This window comes from Somniosus microcephalus, chromosome 11, assembly GCF_052327205.1.
Source record: "Somniosus microcephalus isolate GS21.2 chromosome 11, FLI_Smic_1.0, whole genome shotgun sequence".
Classification (NCBI taxonomy): Eukaryota; Metazoa; Chordata; class Chondrichthyes; order Squaliformes; family Somniosidae; genus Somniosus; species Somniosus microcephalus.
The window spans coordinates 84275209-84291805 of record NC_140997.1 but is presented as its reverse complement, the minus strand read 5'-3'; positions in this window follow the sequence as shown (position 1 = coordinate 84291805).

The following is a 16597-nucleotide window of genomic DNA, read 5'->3' as shown; positions in this document are numbered from 1 at the left end:
GTGTCAAATCGATTCAATGCACACACATGGGCAGAATCAAATCAATGTACATGCATGGGTGGAGCTGATTCACTGTACACACATGGGTGGAGTTGATTCAAGGTACACGCATAGGCAGAGTTGATTCAACGTACATGCATTGGCGCAGTCGATTCAATGTACAAGCGTGAGTGGAGTCGATTCAATATACATGCATGGGTGGAGTCGATTTAACGTACACGCATGGGCGGAGTTGATTCAATGTACACTTATGTGCGGAGTTGATTCAAGGTACAGTCAAGGGCAGAGTCAATTCATCGTACACGCATTGGCGCAGTCGATTCAATGCACAAGCATGGGAGGAGTCGATTCAATATACACGCATGGGCGGAGTCGATTCAATATACACGCATGGGTGGAGTCGATTCAATGTACATGCATGGGTGGAGTCGAGTCAAGGTACACGCATGGGCGGAGGCGATTCCATGTACATGCATGGGCAGAGTTGATTTAATGTACACGCATGGGCGGAGTCGATTCAATGTAAACGCATGGGCGGAGTCGATGCAACGTACAGGCATGGGAGGGCTCGATTCAAAGTACACACATGGGCAGAGTTGATTCAAAATACACGCATGGGTGGAGTCGATTCAATGTACACGCATGGGTGGAGTCGAGTCAAGGTACACGCATGGGCGGAGGCGATTCCATGTACACGCATGGGGAGAGTTGAATTAATGTACACGCATGGACGGAGTCGATTCAATGTAAACGCATGGGCGGAGTCGATGCAATGTACATGCATGGGAGGACTCGATTCAATGTACACACCTGGGCAGCGTTGATTCACTGTACACGCATGGGTGGAGTTGATTCACTGTACACGCATGGGTGGAGTTGATTCAGTGTACACGTATGTGCGGAGTTGATTCAAGTTACAGGTAAGGTGGAGTCGATTCAACGTACATGCATGGGCACAGTCGATTCAATGTACATGCATGGGCGGAGTTGATTCAATATACACGCATGGGCGGAGTCGATTCATCATACACGCATGGGCGGAGTTGATTCAATATACACGCATGTGCCGAATCGATTCAACGCACATGCATGGGCAGAGTCGATGCAATGTACACGCATGTGCAGAATCGAATCAACGTACACGCATGGGCGGAGTTGATTTATCATACACGCATGAGCAGAGTTGATTGAATATACACGCATGGGCGGAGTCGATTCAATGTAAACGCATGGGCGGAGTCGATGCAATGTACATGCATGGGAGGACTCGATTCAATGTACACACCTGGGCAGCGTTGATTCACTGTACACGCATGGGTGGAGTTGATTCACTGTACACGCATGGGTGGAGTTGATTCAGTGTACACGTATGTGCGGAGTTGATTCAAGTTACAGGTAAGGTGGAGTCGATTCAACGTACATGCATGGGCACAGTCGATTCAATGTACATGCATGGGCGGAGTTGATTCAATATACACGCATGGGCGGAGTCGATTCATCATACACGCATGGGCGGAGTTGATTCAATATACACGCATGTGCCGAATCGATTCAACGCACATGCATGGGCAGAGTCGATGCAATGTACACGCATGTGCAGAATCGAATCAACGTACACGCATGGGCGGAGTTGATTTATCATACACGCATGAGCAGAGTTGATTGAATATACACGCATGGGCGGAGTCGATTCATCGTACATGCATGGGCGGAGTTGATTCAATATACACACATGTGCCAAATCAATTCAACGCACATGCATGGGCAGCGTTGATTCAATGTGCACGAATGGGCGGAGTCATTTCAATCGTAAACGCATGGGCGGAGTTGATTCAATGTAAACGCATGGGCGTGGTCAATTCAATGCACACGCATGGGTGGAATCGATTCAAGGTACACGCATGGGCGGAGGCGATTTAAGGTACATGCATGGGCAGAGTCGATTCAACGTACATGCATGGTCTGAGTCGATTCAAGGTACACGCATGGGCGGAGTCAATACAAGGTACACGCAAGGGCGAAGTCGAATCAATGTACACGCATGGGCAGAGTCGATTCAATATACAAGTGTGGGTGGAGTCCATTCAATGGGCATGCATGGGTGGAGTCGATTTAAGGTACACGCATGGGCAGAGTCGATTCATCGTAAACACATGGGCGGAGTCGATTCAATGTACAGGCATGGGCAGAATTGAATCAACGTACACTCATGGGCGGATTCGAATCAACGTACACACATGTGCGGCGTTGATTTATCATAAAGGCATGAGAGGATTTGATTGAATATACACGCATGGGCGGAGTCGATTCATCGTACAAGCAGTGGCGGAGTTGATTCAATGTACACGCATGGGCGGAGTTGATTCAAAATACACGCGTGGGTGCAGTCAATTCAATGTACACACATGGGCGGAGTCGATTCATCGTACATGCATGGGCGGAGTCGATTCATCGTACGCGCATGGGCGGTGTCGATTCAATGTGCACGCATCGGTGGAGTTGATTCACTGTACACGCATGGGTGGAGTCGATTCAATGTACATGCGTGGGCTGAGTCAATTCAACGTACACACATGTGCGGAGTTGATTCAATGTACACACATTGGCAGAGTCGATTCATCGTACACGCATGGGCGGTGTCGGTTCATCGTACACGCATGGGCGGAGTCGATTCAATGTACACGCATGGGCGGAGACGATTCAACGTGCATGAATGGGCCAAATTGATTCAATGTGCATGCATGAGCGATGTGGATTTAACGTGCACGCATGGGTGGAGTTGATTCATTGTACACGCATTGGCGGGATCGTTTCAATGTACACGCATGGGCGGAGTCGATTCATTGTGCACGCATGGGTGGAGTAGATTCACTGTACACGCATGGGCGGCATCGAATAAATGTACACGCATGGGCGGAGTCAATTCAATGTACAGGCATGGGCGGTGTCGATTCTGTAGTGTATGTACATTTAAGAGCCCCTGTGTACTGTAATACCGGTAGTGACCACTCGGGTATATAAGCCTGTATAGCGCCTTGTATCTTTTAGTTCACCTCCAGACTTTCTTCAGTAAACACCTGTTAAACCAACTCCTGCATTCCGTGTCTCCATTAACACATGGATACAACAGTGGCGACGAATTGGAAACGGACTTACCTGCAATTCGGCAGCACCTCAAGGAGATCGATTCCTCAGACGAAGGTCGAAGGAAAAAAAAACCCCAAAAAAAAAACTGTGAGTTCACCAGCTAGCCGGGCTGGTGGCAGGCACTGCACTAATCCTTCCTGGGCGGCGGGATGGGGCTCGATCGGGTGGCTCTGCAGCGGGGCCGAGCAGTGAGTTGGAAGGCGGAGGCAAACAGAGACGGAGGGTGGAGCACTCGGGAGATGGCCGGTGCTGCAAAGCAGGTCGGCGTTCGGACCAAGCAGAGGGAGGGAAAAGTCCCAGAGAGTCCGGCGGGAACGAGTCTCCAACTATTAAAAATATCTGTGTAAATAAAAACCGCGGAGAACAGCGTTGTCAGCAGCGGCAGTGGTGGGAAAGCGCGGGAGGCACCATTTTTTCTCGGCAGGGAAGAAAGGAAAGCACGGGAGGCGCCATTTTTGATTTTCAGGATGCCTAAGACTGGCAATATTACTGCTTTCGATAGTGATATAGAAGATTGGACCACATATGTGGAAAGAGTGGAGGTATATTGCACAGCGAATGAAGTAGAGGATGATAAAAAGGCATCGGTACTTCTAAATCTGATGGGCGCAAGGACATACGGGCTGTTACAAAACTTAATCACTCCAGCCAAACCGATGGACAAGAATTTTAAGGAGATTGTTGATACCCTACAGGAGCACTTAAACCCAACACCGCTGCTGATAGCGGAACGATTCAAATTCTTCAGGAGGAATCAGCACAAGAATGAAAGTAACGCTGATTACCTCACCGAATTAAGAAAGCTGTCAAAGCACTGCCAATTCGGGGCAGGACTGACAGATTCTCTACGAGACAAATTCGTCTGTGGTCTCCTAAGTGAAGGAACACAGAAAAGGCGACTTTCTGAGAAAGATTTGACACTGGACAAGGCTTTAAGTGTGGCTGTATCATACAAAGCAGCAGCAAGAGGAGCTGCAGAGATACAGCAAAAGCCACAGGACTTCGGCACCCATGAAATGACACGGGGTTTTGAGAGATGTTATCGCTGCGGCAGATCCACCCATGACCAGAGGGACTGCTGGTTCAAGGACAAAGCATGCAGGCAATGCGGAAAGATGGGACACACTGCACGTGAATGCCGATCTGGAAACAAAAAATCCACTGACAGAAAAAAAATCAATAAGGAAAAGTACAGAAAGGTACAAATGATGACGGACAGTAGCTCCGAAGACCAGAAGAGTGATAGCGACTCTGGAAACAAGAGACTAAGCTGTCTCAAATTACATAATGTAATTGCCAAAGAAGATTACCAGACCATTTGGGTTACCCTCACGATAGCGGGGTCCCCAGTTAAAATGGAGCTAGATACAGGATCAGCTCTGACCGTCATAAGTCAATGGGATTACGAGCGGCTATTTCCGCATATACCTTTGAAAGACACATCCATTATCTTGAAGACATATACGGGGCAGAAAGTATACCCCAGAGGGAAAATAAGGGTGCCTGTTGTATACAACGGCAAGGAAATACAGAAGTTGTATTTATACGTTCTGCGAGATGGTGGTCCACCGCTGTTGGGACGTGAATGGATCAGGAAGATACGTATAGACTGGCACTCCATTCAGGCACTGACGGTGACCAGTAAGAAAAAAATGATGATGACGTCATACCTGAACGATTAAAAGACATCTTGGCCAACGCCAAAGAAGTGTTTCAACAGGAACTAGGAACCTTGAAAGGCGTCACCGCCTCAATAAAAGTGGAAGATGCGGCAATTCCCAAGTTTTTTAAGGCAAGGCCGGTGCCATACGCAATTCGTCCAGCAGTCGAGGCAGAGCTGGAGAATTTGGAAAAGGCAGGCATGTTATCCAAGGTAGATTGGAGCGAGTGGGCAACACCCATCGTCCCGGTCATGAAGATAACGTTGAATAATGATAAATCTGAAGAACAGAGAAAAATTCGCATCTGTGGGGACTTCAAGGTGACTGTAAACCCGGTCCTTCACACAGTACAGTATCCTCTTCCGAGGATAGAAGATATTTTCGCCTCACTATCCGGAGGGAAACGTTTCACCAAAATTGACTTGGCACAGGCAGATGGAGGTTGAGGAGGCCTCTAAAAAGTATCTCACGATAAACACACACAAAGGCCTGTACCAGTACAATCGACTGGTTTTCGGAGTAGCATCAGCTCCAGCTATCTGGCAAAGAGCTGTGGAGCAAGTCCTGCAAGGGATTCCGGGGACTCAATGCTACCGAGACGACATCCTTGTAACAGGAGAAAACAACAACGAGCACCTTGCCAATTTGGAGCAGGTGCTCACTAGGCTGAGAGAACGGGGCCTACGAGCAAATCGCCCCAAGTGCGAATTTTTCGAGAAACAAATATCACATTGTGGCCATATAATTAACGAAGAAGGGTTGCATAAGTCACCTGAAAAAATTGAAGCGGTCATAAAAGCCCCAGCACCTGAAAATGTCTCACAATTAAAATCATTCCTGGGATTGATAAATTACTATCATAAATTTTTACCGAACTTGTCAACTGTTCTGCACTCTCTTAATGCACTGCTGCAAACGGGAGTAATTTGGAAATGGAGCGAAGACTGTAAACGTGCCTTCCATAAATGCAAAGGCTTAATCATGTCCAAGGAAGTGTTGGCTCATTACAACCCATCACTGCCAATCAGACTGGCGTGCGATGCATCCCCTTACGGCGTGGGAGCGGTATTATCGCATAGATTCCCTGATGGCTCGGAGCGGCCGATAGCTTTTGCGTCACGCTCATTGAACTCAGCTGAGCGTAACTATGCCCAGATCGACAGGGAAGCACTCAGCCTGGTGTGGGGAGTGAAGAAATTCAACCATTACCTACACGGACAAAAATTTACCTTGTTGACTGACCATCAACCCCTCGTCTCCATATTCAACCCTAAAAAGGGCGTTCCCATTATGACAGCGCAAAGGCTACAGAGGTGGTCCCTTTTCCTAGGGGCACACCAATATGACATAGAATACAAAGGATCAAAACAGCATGGGAATGCTGACAGTTTATCGCGCCTACTGTTGCCAATGGTAGAAGAGGCACCTACAGTGGACCCAGTGGAGATGTTCCACTCAACCATAGTGGAATGTCTACCAGTAACAAATTCTACCATTGAAAAGGAAACGAGAAATGACCCGACTCTCTCACGAGTCTACGATTTAACGGTGAAGGGATGGCCAGCACATGGCGAACCACTGTTGCCAGCATTCTCGCAAAGAAGAGAACAGCTGTCAGTGTGCCGAGGAACCTTGATGTGTGGATCCAGAGTGGTGATTCCACCCAAACTCCAGGATAAAGTGCTAAAGGAGCTTCACGAGGGGCATCTGGGTGGAGTGAAAATGAAGAACCTAGCCAGAGCGTTTGTGTGGTGGCCAGGTATCGATGGAGACATCGAAGAAATGATCAAGAGCTGTCTAGGATGCCAGAAGGTCCAAAACGCCCCACCACAAGCCCCTCTACATCCATGGGAGTGGCCCTCATCTCCATGGCAAAGGGTAAATATCGACTTTGCTGGTCCATTTATGGACTCAATGTTCTTAATCGCGGTTGATGCACACTCCAAGTGGCCGGAGGTAATAAAGATGTCCTCCGCCACCACGGAAAAAATCATCACAGTATTAAGGACCATATTTGCCAGGAATGGGCTGCCTGAACAGATCTGCTCTGATAATGGACCGCAATTTGTGTCCGAAGAATTCAGGAAGTTCTTAAAAAACAATGGGGTTAAGCACTACACGTCCGCCCCATACCATCCCACCACCAATGGATTAGCTGAAAGGTTTGTCCACAGCGCCAGAGACCCGGGTTCGAATCTGGCCTCGGGTGACTGTCTGTGTGGAGTTTGCACATTCTCCCCGTGTTTGCGTGGGTTTTCTCCGGGTGCTCCGGTTTCCTCCCACAGTCCAAAGATGTGCGGGTTAGGTTGATTGGCTATGATAAATTGACCCTTAGTGTTAGGGGGATTAAATAGGTGGGGTTACAGTGATAGGGTGGGATATGTGTTGGGGTTACGGGGATCGGGTGGGATATGTGTCGGTGCAGGCTCGATGGGCCGAAATGGCCTCTATCTGCACTGTGGGGTTTCTGTGATTCTGTGATTCTGTGAAGGCCATAAAGGCCATGGGTAATGAAGACATAAATCTACAACATAAGGTAGATAACTTCTTGTTTGCGTACAGGAATGCAACACATGTGGTTACAAACCAAACTCCCGCCATGATGTTTTTCAATAGAAGCCTAAGATGCCGGCTGGATTTGATCAAGCCAAACATCAGAAGGGACGTAGAGAACCGGCAATTTCAAGGCATGAATGAAAGGCCAACTAGAACCTTCCAGATAGGTCAACAAGTTTTGGCCCGGGACTACCGTACCGAGAAATGGCAGCCTGGAACTATTTGCACACGACTAGGACCTCTGATGTATACCGTGGACATTGGAGAAAGCATAATAAGGCGCCATGCTGACCAGGTCATAGAGTCATCCAAAAAGGGACAACCTACACCACAACTCTATGGCCTAGAAATTCAGTGGCCGGCACCACCAGTTTGCGCCCAAAGAGGGCTTTTGCGCCACTGTGCAAACCTACTGTGATATTTAGTGGGGCGCTAATGGCGGCGTTAGCCATTAGCGCTGCGCCACCACTGATGATGTCATCGGTGTGCGCAGCGCCCCGCTGATATGCCTATCAATTAGTCCAATAAAAGGCGATGAGTTAAGAACGTAACTGAAGGTTTTTATTGGCTAAATAACAGAGCCCACCCTCGTGGGTGATCCGATCCAACAGGGAGGAATACTAGCCAGTCAGCTACCTTTATACCTGGGCAGGTAATGGGCGGAGTCGGAGGTGGTCAGCCCAGGTATAACAGTGCGACAAGAGGCGACCTCGTGTAGTGATGTGACAGTGAGAACAGTGAGAACAATATACAGTGATAACTATAACAGTGGTTTACCACATTCACCCCTTGTTTAGATTAGAGTCCGGCGGGGTGAAGTGTATTACCAGCTCTGGTATGTCAGTCTGTCCGGAGGCTTCGTTAGCCTCTCCGATCGTCGCAGCGGCGGTGTTACATTATCCGGTGTTAAAGCTGGTGTCTGCGTAGTCGGCAAAGGCTCATGGGGTTCCGGCATGCCGTCTACCTCGGCTGGACTCGGGGGGTTGGGAGGGGGGGATTTGCAGTCGGGGGGTGAGGGTGCGAGGTCTCGTAAGGAGACAGTGTCCTCCCGTCCGTCTGGGTAAGCCACATAGGCGTACTGGGGGTTGGCGTGCAGGAGGTTCACCTTCTCGACCAGGGGGTCCGTTTTATGGGCCCTCACGTGCTCTCGCAGCAAGACGGGTCCCGGAGAGGTCAGCCAGGTTGGTAGGGTGGTTCCCGTAGTCGACTTCCTGGGGAAGACAAACATTCGAGCATGGGGGGTGGTGTTAATGGCAATGCAAAGTAGTGACCGGATGGAGTGCAGCGCAATCGGGAGGACCTCTTGCCAGCGGGAGGTTGGGAGGCCCTTAGACTTTAAGGCTAAGAGGGTGGCCTTCCATACCGTCGTGTTCTCTCTTTCCACCTGGCCGTTCCCTCGGGGGTTGTAGCTGGTGGTCCTGCTTGCTGCAATACCCCTCTCCAATAGGAACTGACGGAGTTCCTCGCTCATGAAGGAGGCGCCCCGGTCACTATGTATATAGTTCGGGAAACCGAACAAGGCGAAGAGTTTGTTCAGGCATTTAATGACCGTGTTACTGGTCATGTCTGGGCAGGGGAAGGCAAAGGGGAAACGGGAGTACTCATCAACGATGTTGAGGAAGTACACATTACGGTCGGATGACGGTAGGGGCCCCTTGAAGTCGATGCTCAGACGCTCGAAGGGGCGGGTGGCCTTGATCAGGCTTGCTCTGTCCGGCTTATAGAAGTGCGGTTTGCACTCAGCACAGATCTGGCAGTTCCTGGTCATGGTCCTGACCTCCTCGGTGGAGTATGGCAGGTTGCGGGCCTTAATGAAATGGTAGAGTCTGGTGACTCCAGGGTGGCAGAGGTCATTGTGGAGGGTCTGAAGTCTATCACTTTGCGCGCTGGCGCATGTAATGCGTGAAAGAGCATCAGGGGGGTCGTTCAGTTTACCGGGCCGGTACAAGATCTCATAATCATAGGTGGAAAGCTCGATTCTCCACCTCAAGATTTTGTCGTTCTTGATCTTGCCCCTCAGCTTGTTATTAAACATGAAGGCAACCGAGCGTTGGTCGGTGAGGAGGGTAAATCGTTTGCCTGCCAAGTAGTGCCTCCAGCACCGTACTGCCTCCACAATTGCCTGGGCTTCCTTCTCGACCGACGAGTGTCGGGTCTCGGGGCCCTGTAGGGTCCTTGAGAAGAAGGCTACCGGCCTACCCTCCTGGTTAAGGGTAGCGGCTAGGGCGAAGTCGGATGCATCGCTCTCCACTTGGAAGGGGATTGACTCATCCACTGCGTGCATTGTGGCCTTGGCTATGTCTCCCTTAATGAGGGAGAAGGCCGCGCACGCCTCTTCCGTGAGGGGGAAGGATGTGGTTTTCAGGAGGGGTCTGGCTTTGTCCGCATAATTGGGTACCCATTGGGCATAGTAGGCGAAAAGCCCCAGGGTTCTCCTAAGTGCTTTTGGACAGTGGGGGAGGGGTAGCTCCATGAGGGGGCGCATTCTTTCGGGGTCGGGGCCGATGACTCCGTTCTCTACTACACAGCCAAGGATGGCAAGGCGCGCTGTGTTAAACACGCATTTCTCCTTATTGTAGGTGAGGTTCAGCCGTTGGGCCGTACGGAGGAATTTCTCCAGATTCACGTCATGGTCCTGCCGGTTGCGGCCGCAGATGGTGACGTTATCGAGATAGGGGAAAGTGGCCTGTAGTCCGTTCTGGTCAACCATCCGGTCCATCTCCCGTTGGAAAACCGAGACCCCGTTGGTGACACCAAAGGGGACCCTAAGGAATTGGTAGAGGCGGCCATTCGCCTCGAAGGCGGTGTACTGGCTGTCCTCCGGGCTGATGGGGAGTTGGTGGTAGGCCGACTTGAGGTCGATGGTCGAGAATACGCGGTATTGTGCAATCTCATTGACCATGTCCGATATGCGGGGGAGGGGGTATGCGTCCAGCTGGGTGTATCTGTTTATGGTCTGGCTGTAGTCAATAACCAGGCGATTTTTGTCGCCGGTCTTGACTACCACCACCTGGGCACGCCAGGGGCTGCTGCTCCCCTCAATAATGCCCTCTTTCAGGAGTCGCTGCACCTCAGAGCTAATGAAGGCTCTGTCCCCAGCGCTGTACCGCCTGCTCTTAGTAGCGACAGGTTTGCAGTCAGGGGTGAGGTTAGTGAACAGGGAAGGTGGCGGTACCTTGAGGGTGGATAGGCTGCAGGTGTTACGCGGTGGGCGGTTTAACTTTCGCTGGTTGTCGACTGTGAGTGGGGGGAGGGGTCCACCGTATGCTAGGGTTACACTTTGGAGGTGGGATTGGAAGTCCAGCCCTAGTATGACGGCAGCGCACAGCTGGGGGAGTACGAGGAGTTTAAAATTTTTATACTCTGTCCCTTTAACCGACAATGTCATGACACAGTAGCCGCTGATGTCTGTGGCGTGCGACCTCGATGCCATCGAGATGCGGCTGCGCGTTGGCAGGACGGGGAGGGAGTAGTGGCTCACCGTGTCTGGGTGGATGAAGCTCTCCGTGCTTCCGCTGTCGAACAGGCAGGTCGTGGCGTGGCCGTTGACTTTGATGTCCATCATTGAGCTGGCCAGGTGGTGCGGGCGGGCTTGATCCAGGGTCACGGAAGCTAGGGTGTAGATGAGCGCGTCGTTGTCATGACAAGATGGCGGCGAAGATGGCGGCCCCCGTAGTTCACATGAGGCTCTGTTTAAATCGTTTGCCCCGCACAAAGATGGCCGCCCCTGGTTTTCCCATGAGGCTCTGCAGGCTTCGGCTGCCCCGCACAAAGATGGCCGCCCCTGGTTTTCCCATGAGGCTCTGCAGGCTTCGGCTGCCCCGCACAAAGATGGCCGCCCCTGGTTTTCCCATGAGGCTCTGCAGGCTTCGGCTGCCCCGCACAAAGATGGCCGCCCCCAGGGTTCGCATGAGGCACTGCTGGCTTCTGAGGATTTGCTTCTGCAGGCCTTGGAGAAGTGGCCTTTCTTGAGGCAGGTTTTGCAGGTTGAGTTTTTGGCTGGGCAGCGCGACCTCGGATGCTTCTCCTGGCCGCAAAAGAAGCAGCCAGCGGCCCGATCAGGGTTGCCTGATGTCAGGGCCGGTACCGGGGCTAGCGGGCCCGGTCGGATCCGTGATGCAGACGCTGAGGTAGGTCCCGGGGGCAGCGCTGTGAAGGGTGGTGGGGTGGGGGTCGGGCCCGAGTCCCAGGGTCGCGAATAGTACCTGGCAAACGCTTCCTGGTCTTGCTGGGTGGCCTCTAGGGTGAGGGCGAGGGCTTCGGCCTTGTCCAGGTCTATGTCCTTAGCTTCAAGCAGTCTTTGCCGTGTGTAGTCGGAACATAGGCCTCTCACCAAGGCGTCGCGGACATTGTCTTCCATGTTCGCAGTAGCCGTCACCGCTTTAAAGTCACAGTTCCTGCCGAGTTGTCTCAGCGCTCGTGAAAATTCAGCTATCGATTCTCCTGGCTGTTGCTGGCGAGATCTTAAGAGATGCCTAGTGTACATGTAGTTTACCGGGCTCCGGTACTGCTGTTTCAGTAGGTTGATGGCGTCGTCGTACGTAGTCATGTCCTGGATGAGTGTATATACTCTCGGGCTCGCTTGGGCTTTCAGGACTCTTAGTTTGGATCTCTGAGGGACGACGGCTTCCTCCAGGTACGATTCGAAGCAGTCCAGCCAGTGTTTGAAGTCGTTGGCTGAGTTTGGTGCCTGTGGGTTTAGATCCAGGTATGGTGGTTTCAAGGCTTGCAGCCAAGCCGGCTGGTGTGGCCCGTTGTCTGGAGGCCGCTGTTGCTGTGCTGCTGGGTGAGCTCCTTGCTGTTGCTGTTCATTATCAGACATCTTTAAAATTTAGCCAATAAAATTGATATGCCTATCAATTAGTCCAATAAAAGGCGACGAGTTAAGAACGTAACTGAAGGTTTTTATTGGCTAAATAACAGAGCCCACCCTCGTGGCTGATCCGATCCAACAGGGAGGAATACTAGCCAGTCAGCTACCTTTATACCTGGGCAGGTAATGGGCGGAGTCGGAGGTGGTCAGCCCAGGTATAACAGTGCGACAAGAGGCGACCTCGTGTAGTGATGTGACAGTGAGAACAGTGAGAACAATATAAAGTGATAACTATAACAGTGGTTTACCACACCCGCTATCGCCCCGCTGGCCATATTTGGTTGCTGCCGCCTCACCCGCGCCGGCCGCAAACAGTGACCGGTACACGGGGCCTACCTGTGCCGGTACTGGGGTGATTTAAGGTGGAGGTGCGGCCGGCCGCTTTTTCGGCGGCCGCCTGCCCGCACCTCCTTCCCCGGCCTCCTACACCGCCCCCCCCGCGGCATTGCCGGCTGTTTCCAGAGAGCCCGGCACTTCTCCTTGGTGCCGGGCTCATTTGCCGGCATTCGCGAGCAGGGATCGCGCTGTTGCAGGCACCTCCCCCTTAAGAATTAGAGGAAGGCCTGCAGTACCGCAGGCTGCCGTGCCACAGTGGGGCACCGAAACCCTTGCTTAGCGGCCGGCTTCAACTTGGGGCGCTGAAACTGAATTTCCCGCTGGCGCAAGTGGCTCCGCGCGCAGCGGTAATTCCGGCGACCAGGCGAGCTGGGCGCCCCTAACTGAATTTCTCGGCCTATACGCCTAATGATGAAGCAGAGATACCCATAGGCCTCGAAATTCAGTTAGGGTCGCCCACCTCGCCTGGGCGCCGGAATTACTGATGCGCGCAGAGCCACTTGTGCAAGCGGGAAATTCAGTTTCAGCGCCCCAAGTTGAAGCCGGCCGCTAAGCAAGGGTTTCGGTGCCCCACTGTGGCATGGCAGCCTGCGGTACTGCAGGCCTTCCTCTAATTCTTAAGGGGGAGGTGCCTGCAACAGCGCAATCCCCGCTCGCGAGTGCCGGCAAATGAGCCCGGCACCAAGGAGAAGTGCCGGGCTCTCTGGAAACAGCCGGCAATGGCGCGGGGGGGGGGTAGGAGGCCGGGGAAGGAGGTGTGGGCAGGCGGCTGCTGAAAAAGCGGCCGGCCGCACCTCCACCTTAAATCGCCCCAGTACCGGCACAGGTAGGCCCCGTGTACCGGTCGCTGTTTGCGGCCGGCGCGGGCGAGGCGGCAGCAAACAAATATGGCCAGCGGGGCGATAGCGGGGTGCTGCGCACACCGATGACGTCATTGGTGGCGGCGCAGCGCTAATGGCTAACGCCGCCATTAGCGCCCCGCTAAATATCGTGGTAGGTTTGCACAGTGGCACAAAAGCCCTCTTTGGGCGCAAACTGTTGGCGCAGGCCACTGAATTTCTAGGCCATAGTATCTACCTCCGATCCGGTGATACTGGAACCAGATGAACCCGACACTGGCATTCAAGCCCAATCGACCTTGCCAAAAGAACCTACTACACCACCGAAAACTACTACACCACCGAGGCGTTATCCGGACCGAGTCAGGAAGCCTCCAGAGAGACTGACTTATAATTGATTAACTGCAGCAAATGTGTAGATTATTTTTCTTGTAAACATGTTAATTAATGATTACTTAAAATGTTATGTACTAATTATCTAAAAGGGGAGGAATTGTAGTGTATGTACCTTTAAGAGCCCCTGTGTACTTTAATACCGGTAGTGACCACTCGGGTATATAAGCCGGTATAGCGTCTTGTATCTTTTAGTTCACCTCCAGACTTTGTTCAGTAAACACCGGTTAAACCAACTCCTGCATTCCGTGTCTCCATTAACACAAGGATACAACAGATTCAATGTACACGCATGGGTGGAGTCGATTGAATGTACATGCATGGGCGGAGTCGATTCAAGGTACAGGCAAGGGCGGAGTCGATTCAATGTACACGCTTGGGCCCAGTTGATTCAATGTACACGCATAGGCGGAGTTGAATCAACGTACAAGCATGGGCGGAGTCGAATCAATGTACACGCATGGGCGGAGTCGATTCAACTTACATGAATGGGCTTAGTCGATGAAACATACATGAATGGGCGGAGTCAATTCAATGTACACGCATGGGTGGAGTTGATTCAATGTGCACACATGGGCGGAGTCGATTCATCGTACACGCATGGGCGGAGTCAATTCAATGTACACGCATGTGCTGAATTGATTCAACGCACACGCATGGGCAGAGTCAATTCAACATACATGCGTGGGCAGAATTAAATCATCATACACGCATGGGCGGAGTTGAATTATCGTACACGCATGAGCGGAGTTGATTGAATATACACTCATGGGCGGAGTCGATTAATCATACACACATGGGCGGAGTTGATTTATCGTACACGCTTGGGCGGAGTTGATTGAATATACACGCATGGGCCGAATCGATTCAACGTACAAGCAGGGGCGGAGTTGATTCAATGTACACGCATGGGTGGAGTCGATTCAATGTAAACGCATGGGTGGAGTCGATTCAATGTACACCCATGGGCGGTGTCAATTCATCATACACACATGGGCGGAGTTACTTCAACGTACATGCATGGGCGGAGTCGATTCAAGGTACACGCATGGGTGGTGTCGATTCAACGTGCACTCATGGGCGGAATCGATTCAACGCACACACATGGGCGGAGTTGATTCAACATACATGCATGGGCGGAGTCGATTTAATGTACACGCATGGGTGGTGTCGATGAAACATACGCAAATCGGCGGAGTTGATTCAATGTGCACGCATGGGCGGAGTCGATTCATCGTAAATGCATGGGCGGATTTGATTCAATGTACACGCATGTGCCGAATTGATTCAATGCACACACATGGGCAGAGTCGATTCAATGTACATGCATGTGCAGAATTGTATCAATGTACACGCATGGGCGGAGTTGATTTATCGTACACGCATGAGCAGAGTTGATTGAATATACACGCATGGGCGGCGTCAATTCATCATACACGCATGGGCGGAGTTGATTAATCATAGACGCATGGGCGGAGTTGACTGAATACACATGCATGGGCGTAATCGTTTCAACGTAGAAGCAGGGGTGGAGTTTATTCAATGTACACGCATGGGCGGATTCGTTTCAATCATACACGTATGGGTAGCATCGATTCAACATACAGGCATGGGCGGAGCTGATTCAATGTAAATGCAAGGGCGGAGTCGATTCAAAGTACACGCGTGGGTAGACTTGATTCAATGCACACGCATGGGTGGAGTTGATTCAATGTACACGCATGGGTGGAGTCGATTCAATGTAAACACATGGGCGGAGTCGATTTAATGTACATGCATGGGCGGAGTCAATTCAAGGTACACGTATGGGCGGAGTCGATTCAATGTACACACATGGGCAGTGTCGATTCAATGTACACGCATGGGCTGAGGCGATTCAAGGTACATGCATGGGCTGAGTCGATTCAACGCACACGCATGGGTGGAGTCGATTCAAGATACACGCATGGGCGGAGTCAATTGAACGTACACGCATGGGCAGAGTCGATTCAAGGTACACGCATGGGCAGAGTCGATTCAATGTACACGCATGGCCCGAGGCGATTCAAGGTACATGCAAGGGCTGAGTTGATTCAACACACACGCATGGGCGGAGTCGATTCAAGGTACACGCATGGGCAGAATTAATTCAAGGTACACGCATGGGCGGAGTCGATTTAATGTATTTGCATGGGCGGAGTCGATTCTTCGTAACCACATGGGCGGAGACGATTCAACATACACGCATGGGCGAGTCGATTCAATGTACATGCATGGGTGGAGTTGATTCAATGTACACGCATGGGCGGAGTCGATTCAAATCACACGCATGTGCGGAGTCGATTCAGCATTAACGAATAGGGGGAGACGATTCAACGTACACGCACGGGTGGAGGTAATTCAATGTACAAGCATCGGCAGAGTCGATTCATCTTACACGCATGGGCAGAGTTGATTCAATGTACATGCATGGGCGGCATCGATTCAACGTACATGCATGGCCGGTGTCGATTCAAGGTACACGCATGGGCGGAGTCGATACAATGTTCAGGCATGGGTGAAATTGCTTCAATGTACACGCATGGGCAGAGTTGATTCAATGTACACACATGGGCGGAGTCGATTCAATGTACACGATTGGGTAGAGTCGATTCAATGTACACGCATGGGCGGAATCGATTCAATGTACACGCATGGGCGGTGTCGATTTAACATACACAAATGGGCAGAGTTGAATCAATGTACACGCATGTGCGGAGTCGATTCAAGGTACACGCACGGGCGGAGTCGATTCAACGCACACGCATGGGCGG